The 6,881-nt window shown below is 38.7% G+C and overlaps 1 pseudogene; it reads right to left on the bottom strand.

The window, feature by feature from the left end:
- Window positions 1–1,129: 1,129 nt before the first annotated feature.
- Window positions 1,130–2,753, bottom strand: LOC121488730 (annotated as a pseudogene).
- Between the last annotated feature and the right edge of the window lie 4,128 nt (window positions 2,754–6,881).

Below are 6,881 nucleotides of genomic sequence, written 5' to 3'. Positions count from 1 at the left end.
AGCCAGGATGTCTCAGACTGCAGTTCCCTATTCCCTAAATGAAACCATTTCCCTCTACTTTAACTACCTCTCTTCCAAAACAATATCAGAAAAGCAGTTCTCCAATTCAATAAGGGTTCCAAGTAGTGAGGTTCTGAAAGAAAAAAACCTTGACTTTGTTTCTCCTGGTCCACCAAGGCACATGGGAACCTTTCCTCACTCTTGTGACCATGCTCCTGCCTCCCCCTCAGCTGCTTTCTCAGAGGCAGAGTCACTCAGTCACAGTGTCCTCAAAGGCAGTGCTGCCACAAGCTCACTCTGTTGAGCAGAAGACCCCTCACTGCCCACACCCTCTCCACCCCTGTGTGTGTCCAGACTTCTTGGGGACCCTTAACATCACCCTCAGGTTCGTAGAAGGACTTAAAGAACTGAGAAAAGCTGCTATATTCATGGTTGTGGTTTATTCAGTGAAAGAATATGGATTAAAGTTGGCAAAGATAAAACATACAGGGTCCAGGAAATACCAGGTGCAGGCTTGTAGTTATCTGCTTCTGGTAGAGACATGCAGACAGCCTTTAGTTCTCCCAGCAATGATGTATGACAGCAGATACAGAGTACTGTCAACCAGAGAAGCCTTCTTGAGCCTTGGTGATTTTACTGGGAGTTAGTCACATATGACTGACTGCCTGGGGGGCTGAATTTAGTCTCCATCCTCTCCCAAAAGTCAGGTTGATACTATATGGCTCAAGGCCCCCAATATAAGTCAAGTTCTTGGCATAGGCTTTCTTGGACTACCCAAGCCCCATTAAACGAAGACATTTTATCAGGCAGGATATTCCAAGAGCTTATAGATTACTTCTCAGGAGCCACAGAGGCCTTCTTTGGAATGTACAAGGTTTAGACACTTCTGGGTCAACTCTTTACTGCAAAGAGTTTTCATTTTATTGCTCTTTGCCTAGAAAAGTACAAATTAGCTATATAGACTTTGGTTACCAGCAGCTGGACTCTTCTTTAAAACATTTTTTAAAAGCATTTTAAACCATTATCTTATGACTCTCTTTTGGTTTTCTGTTTTTTTTTTCCATTTAACATATCCAAAAAGATTTATTATTTTACATTAACATTGTGGCAGTTAAAGAAAATAATCAAGTTATCTCATAGACTGGAAGGGGGCTTTTTTTTTTTTTTTTGGAAGGTGACTTATTAATTCCCTCTCATTTCCAAACCTCATCAAGCAGTCACTACATTTATGAGGTAAGTCAACTGAATGCTTGAAATCTAGATGAATTTTAAGATCTTCAATTTGTCCTGTTGAATATTCACAGTATTGACATAAATAAATCCCTTCAGATAAATGTGAATTTAAATGTTTGCAATATTCTAGCATACTTGAAAAGCCTTTCCCACAGTCATCACAAACATAGGAAAAATTTTAGTATGTTCAATAGCAACATGCCTGTTAACATTTGTATGAAGTCTACTCTGAAAACCACATACTTGACATACAAAGAAGTTTTTACATTTGTCAAAGGTAATTTTGCTTAGCAGACTGTACTGTCCATGTGCTCTATTTTTATACTTATCACTTAACTCAATTAATTTACATGCCTGTTCATTTACCACATGGCTATGCAAGTCTTCTGGATCATTCGTTTCATGTTCACAAAACTGACACAAGTACTGTTCATCACAGCTGAGCTCCTGGAAAGGTAGGTAGAGTTCACTGCTTTATGAGAACTGTACATCACACTGCGCACACCAGTAGAGGTGGTCACTAAAGTGGGTGTCTGCAATGTTCTGGCTGAGGTTCTCAAAAATTACTGTTTTATAATCACAGTATTTACAAATGTAGGGATCCTCTTCATGCAGTTTGGCATGTTTGATCAAAAGCATGTTGGTAGAGAAACTCTCCTCACATACTCGACACACATTTGTGGGGGTTTTTTTGTTTGTTTGTTTCTTTTTTTTTTTTTTTTTCGACACACATTTGAATCAGTATGCTTATGCTTCAGGATCATATGCTGCTTTAAATCAGAAAAAATATTTGCTGTTGAACTCACAAAGTTCATACTTACAGAGGCCACTGCTATTAGCTCTCAGTAAAGGCCATTTTTGTTGGGCAGTCACATTCAAAGCCTGGCTCTTATCTAGAATTTTGCAAAGTTTAGCTGGTGGCTCTTCATCAGTTTGGTCTTGGAGACTCTCCAAGGAATTGTTTTCGGTCTCTAGATCATAATCTTCAGAAATTGCATGTACTTCTGCAGCAATTGGAACATCTTCAGCAGTGTGAACTTCTATAGGACTCTCCTCTTGAGCTTGTTGGTTGGCTGACTCAGGTAAGTCACATTCTTCATCACAAATTTCAATATCAGGAGATTTTTCTGTAGAAAAGGCAGTGTGGTCTAGAATTCTAAGTACAGGGCTGGGAACCAGGTAGTTCTGATTTCTACTTCTGGCCTTGATCCCATCTGTAAATTTTGGCAAGTCATTTGATGTTTCTGTATCAGAATCATCATCTTTGTTGTCAAAATATTTTAAGCCTGGTTGTCTCATAGAACAAACACTATAACAATGATCAGAAAAAATTTCATTGAATCAATCTGCAATCCTGCTTATTCCAGAGGAATCTGAGTAATGAGAAGGGTGTAATGTCTTCCTTTTTCTTTTTTTAGGATATTCATTCATATCTTTTCAATATGGTATAATTCTTAATACTGGAGGGAGGAGAAATGAATTACAAGGAAGTTTTCACAGATGGTAAAAAATGCCTCTTTGCAATGAGATGAACTGCTTCAAACTACTCACGTCCCTAGGTTGTATGGGACTGCGGGGCCACCCGGCCAGCCCAGGCGCAGCTCCCAGGCAGCGCTGTGGCCCTCGCACTCCCGGGCGCCTCTTGCCCTGCCCGCCAGGCCCTATGACTCTTCTTTGAAGTACATATTTCTTGTTGAATAAAAGAGATAAATCATTGAATCAAGCATCTTCAAAATTTTCATGGGAAAGGTCAAAAAGTGTAACCCATATTCCACATTCATAATTAAAGATTTTATCAAAAATGCCTGCAGCACGACCAGTGCACTCTGTCTTCACCTCTGGGTTCCACTGCTATCTAGCCCTGTGTTTTAACACACAGAAGAAATGATCATGTTGGCATCTCTCAAGCAAATGGGCTACAAGCAGGGTTTTCCCACCTTTATAGAATCATTAATGAAATTGGCAAAGTGCATCATTTTAAAAAATGAAATAGAGACAAAATTTCAGAGCATCACACCTGATAGAGATAAATCTACACAAATTTTATTTCAGTTATGACTGTATGAGTATGTGTGATTGTGTTTATGTATGTGAGAGTGTGTGGTTCGCATGTGGTGGGGGGGCATTGTGTATGTGTATGGTGTGTATAGAATATGCATGTGTGTGTGGTGCATGTGATATGTGGGAAGGGGTATGTGTGGAGTGGGTGTGTGCATGTGATATGCATAATGCATCTAATGTGTGCTGGGTGTGTGGTGTGTGTGATATATGCTGTATGCATGAGTGACCTGGGTCCATGGAGACAGCATGATGTGTGGTGAAGGGTCACCCCTGAGGACTTGGAGACCTGAACTTGAACCTTGGCAAGCCTCTTAGGAGTTTTGTAACCTTGGACGAGTTTCTTGATCATGTTGGGTGTCATTTTTTTAAATCTAAGAATTATAAACATAATGATAGTACCTATCCCATGATGTCATAAAAATTAAATGGAAAATATCAAATATAAAACATTTAGTCCTGTACCTCACTCAGTAAGTGTCATTTGTTTTGTTATTTTCATCATTCCTGTTATTGTTATTACTATGGAACATGGTCAAAGGTGTTTGGGAAACAGTCACATAGAGGACAGGATTAATGAAGCCAAGGCCCATGCCTTCCATCAAGCCAGCCATATTCTTTAGCCCTTGAAGAAGGGATGGTGGTTTTGCACAGGCCAGGCCTGTACTCCTCTTAGAGTACAAGTTCCCCTACTGGCAGTGAGTGGACTGACTTCCCAAAGCAATAGCTGACTGCTCACCTAGACTGAGACAGTCTGCTTGCTGTGGCACTTGTGTTTTCCCTCTACCATCTCCCAACTAAAAACCTTTCTTTGCTATTTAAGGTTACATTATCTAACGAGACAGGTTGACATCAGGTATCCCCTGCTATGGTGCTCTGGGCAGGAAACAATAGCCCTCCTGTGGCATTCTTGCCAAAAATCCATGACATCTATCAAATAATGAGAAAACAGCCAACAAACAAAAGTAAGCTGAGAGTCACTCAACAAGATAAGTGAGCAGTAATCTTACCATGTGTCAAAGTTAGAAAAGACAGAGGAGTGCTCAAAGATGGAAAGATACTAAGAGCAGATGTCAATCACATGAAATACAAGATCCTGGTTAGACACTAGTGAAAAGGCTTATGAAATGTGAATAAGGCCAATAGTTAGATTAACCTCCTGGTTTTGATAATAGTGTTATGCTTACATAAAATGTTAGCATTAGGAGAAAATATTTTTAAAATAAATATAAATGTATATACAACATACACATGTACATATGCACATAAACATATAGAAATATGATCTATCTCCAGTGTATTGGCTACAGGAAGCAACCGCATTTTGCCCTCCTGAGGTTTTTTTATTAGCCTGCTCTGAAAAATTTTGATTCTTCTACTATAATTCCCTGTTGATTGCTTTCATTATCACAGAAAAGTAAGCAGCATTTTTTTTTAAAGTTTCCTATTGCATACTCCAGGGAAAGATCTCAAGTGGCATAGATTAATGAGGATTTATTATGATGATCATTTGTTTTCTGCCAACAACACTCCTTTTCCCCAAAAGGCCAGACTTGGGCCACGCAGCCACACACACCGCCTCCCCCTTGAGGAAGCAAGAAAGCAAGTGGCAAGAGTCTAGTATGGGCTTGCAAGGAGCTGAAACTTTTTAATATATATATATATATATATATGATAAATATATAAGTATATATAAATATATATAAGATAAATATATATATTTATATATATAAAATATATATAAATATACTTTCCCAACATGTAAATCAAACCTTCCAAACATTATCTCCCATCCCAACCACCTAGGAAGACATTTTTCCTCTTCAGTTGTGCCATTTGTTCAATACCTGAGTCTGTATAATCTAAATAAAAGATCAAACTTTTAGATGGAGCAAAAATTATTCCTAACGGAATCCTGACAGTAATGAATCCCTTGGTACCAAATCACTCTCATTGCTTAGCACAAGGAGTAATTGGTACTTAGGTGAGAGCTCATTTAGGGGATCACATTGGGATTAATATAAACAACTATGTTTCTTTGTGTAATGGAAGTACATTCAAGTATCAGGCTGGTAATAATTCATATATGCATATTATTGACAATGCTATCCTCTATCTCTTTGCTAATAAAACACATAGTATAACACAGTGCTCATCCCATCAAGTGCCCTCCTCAGTGCCTGTCACCCAATACCTCATCCCTCCACCCGCCTCCCCTTCCACTACACTTTGTTCGTTTCTCAGAGTTTGGAGTCTCTTATGTTTTCACCCTGTCTAATTTTCCCACTCATTTTCCCTCCTTTCCCTTATATCCCTTTCACTATTTCTCATATTCCACATTTGAGTGAAACCATATGGTTGTCCTTCTCCAATAATTGACTAACCACTCAGCATAATACCCTCCAGTTCCATTCACGTCGATGCAAATGGTGGGTATTCATCCTTTCTAATGGCTGAGTAATATTCCATGTATATAGACCACATCTTCTTTATCCATTCATCGGTCTAAGAACACCGAGGCTCCTTTCACCATGTGGCTGTTGTGGACATTGCTGCTATAGACATTGCGCTGCAGGTGTCCTGCCTTTTCACTGCATCTGTATCTCATTGCAGCTGTGATTTGTATTTCCCTGATGGAAAGTGATGTGGAGCATTTTTTTTTATGTGCTTGTTGGCCATGTGTATATCTTTTTTGGACCAATATCTATTCATGTCATCTGACATTTCATGACTGGATTACTTGTTCTTTGGGTGTGGAGGCTGATAAATTCTTTATAGATCTTGGATACTAGACCTTAATCTGATGTTATTTACAGACATCTTCTCCCATTCCCTAGGTTGTCTTTTATTTTTGTTGACCATTTCTTTTGCTGTGCAGAACATTTTCATCTTGATTAAGTCTCAATAGTTCATTTTTGCTGTGTTTCCCTTGGCTTCATAGATGTATCTTGCAAGAAGTTACTGTGGCCAAGTTAAAAAAGGTTGCTGCCCGTGTTCTCTTCTAGGATTTTGATGGATTCTTGTCTCACATTTAGATGCTGGCCTCAGAATGAGCTTGGAAGTATTCCCTCCCTTTCTATCCTTTGAAACAGCTTTAGTAGAATAGATATTATTTCCTCTTTAAATGTTTGATAGAATTCCCCTGGGAAGCCATCTGGCCCTGGACTTTTGTGTCTTGAGAGATTTTTGATGACTGCTTCAATTTCCTCACTGGTTATTGGCCTGTCAGGTTTTCCATTTCTTCCCGTTCCAGTTTTGGCAGTTTGTGGGATTCCAGAAATGCATCCACATCTTCTAGATTGCCTAATTTGTTGACATATATTTGCTTATAATATGTTTTAAAATCATTTGTATTTCCTGAGTGTTGCTTGTGATCTCTTTTGTTCGTGATTTTATTAATTTCAGTCTTTTTTCTTTTTAATAAAGGTGGCTAGGGATTTTTCTACCTTATTGACTCTTTCAAAGAATGAGCTCCTGATTTTGTTGATCTGTTCTACAGTTCTTCTCATCTCTATTTCATTGAGCTCCATTCTGATCTTTATTATCTCTCTTCTGCTTGGTTTAGGCTTTATTTGCTGTTCTTTCTTCAG

This window comes from Vulpes lagopus, chromosome 4 (assembly GCF_018345385.1).
Source record: "Vulpes lagopus strain Blue_001 chromosome 4, ASM1834538v1, whole genome shotgun sequence".
NCBI classification, from domain to species: Eukaryota; Metazoa; Chordata; class Mammalia; order Carnivora; family Canidae; genus Vulpes; species Vulpes lagopus.
Note: the sequence above shows the minus strand (reverse complement) of the source record. Positions and strands in the feature narration are given on the sequence as shown.